The sequence below is a fragment of the Papilio polytes genome, unplaced genomic scaffold, assembly GCF_000836215.1.
Source record: "Papilio polytes unplaced genomic scaffold, Ppol_1.0 DF824303.1, whole genome shotgun sequence".
NCBI lineage: Eukaryota > Metazoa > Arthropoda > Insecta > Lepidoptera > Papilionidae > Papilio > Papilio polytes.
Window position 1 is genome coordinate 2,182,760 of NW_013524901.1, and position 1,905 is coordinate 2,184,664.

The following is a 1,905-nucleotide window of genomic DNA, read 5'->3' on the forward strand; positions in this document are numbered from 1 at the left end:
TAAATGCCTCTTCAAGGCAAACAGTGACAAATCAGTCACAAAAAAAAAAAAAAACTTAATTTAGTGATTTTGAGACACTTAAAACTATTCAATAAGGTTTGTGCCGTTTCTTTTGATTAAAAATAGAAAAATCATTTACCGTCATCAATTTAAATTCATTATTTTTATTTTATACTTTAACATACTTTATTTAGATTCCGCCTGCGACACCATCCGCGTGGAGTTAAAGTAAGTAGCCTATGTGTTCTCCTAGACTATCCTCTACATCTGTGCCAAATGACATTGAGATCCGTTTACCAATTTACTCTACGAACTCTATCAAGAAGCCATCTGTCCATCCATTTATCCATCTAAGCTTTCGCATTTATAATATTAGTAAGATAAGAAATAAGATTGCAAAGAGTATAGTAGACATTAAAAGTAACTGGCTGGTTACATAGTTGACGTGGTGATTGCCATACTAGTTAATGCCTGGTTTATACTTATCCAGAACAGTTGGACAGTAGCACTCAAAATTTTGACTGGTATATAACTGGCATAATACTAACATCTAACTTTTTAATCATGATTTTTTCGATTTTTGAATAAAAACGTATTAATTATCGTAACGCTATATTAGAAGAATAGTAGTGTAAAATATCAGTTCCAGAAAACCAACCGTTTTCTAGAACTCATTTGTCACTATAATTTGACCTGGCATATTTGATTGAACTTGCATAATAAAAACAACGCCAAATAACTCCTTGCTAGGCGCAACTAACCAATTCTACTGGCCAAGTGACAACCAAGCATAATATACTGGGTTTTGTATGGCAGTGTCATCCCCCTAACTACAAATCATAACATGTGAAAGCCGTCAATTGCAATAATAAATGTTGAATACAAATTTAAGTTATAGATTGGCTAATGCTTGTTTCGTTACAATTGCGCTTATTACCTGTGACGTAATAATTTAGATAACACCGTGTGCGATGTGCAATATCTGTCCTCTGGTACTTTACTATACTAAACTTGCAAATACATGTCAAAATATCATAGTTGGCTTATTTGAACTTATAGGTTCACTTTTATGCGGAATCATTAATTGTATTTATAAAACAATTGTAGAACTTTGTAATCTCATTCAGCGATTAACAGATTGTATTAATGAAAAAACCAAAAACTCATGCCCAAAGCCACAATGCGCCGTACAATCTTGCGAGATAATGTGCAGCATCAGTTGTTTGTTATTAATAGTCGTGGCTATATTTATGATTATATTTCACACGCAATGGCTTGATTCTTTAATGGATAAATACGACGATTCAGTAAAAGGATTAAAAGATACAAAAACGATAAGTAGTGAGCCTAGTACATACACCACTTCAAGGTCATATACAACGCCGTCCACCCCTGTGGGGCCAGGCGTATTCAGATCAGGTCAATTGGAAGAATTTACTATTAATATTCTATCAGATCAAGAAAGTTATAGAGCGAGAGAACGCGAAGAATTGAGAGAAATACATAATGATGAGAAGATCGGATTATGGGCAGAATTAAATCCAAAACTACTTGATGACGTGTATTTTAAACATTTACAAGAAACTACAGCGTCGGCCAATCTTGATTCTCATACCAACAATTTACATGACGTCAAAGAACTTGTAAAAGAAAAACAAAGTATGACTAAAGTTTTATCATTGCTAGAGGAGATTTTAAAGAGTATGAATTCAAAGAAAAAGAACAGAAATACGAGACTATCTAAACTTTTCAATATAGACACTTATTTTGATACTGATGTGGACCAAGAAAAATAAAACAAATATACATACATTATGATAATATGACGGTTTTACATAACAATAAAACCGATATTATGTGCCGAGAAAACATACAGCATTGCTTATGAAGATGCGTTATATACTT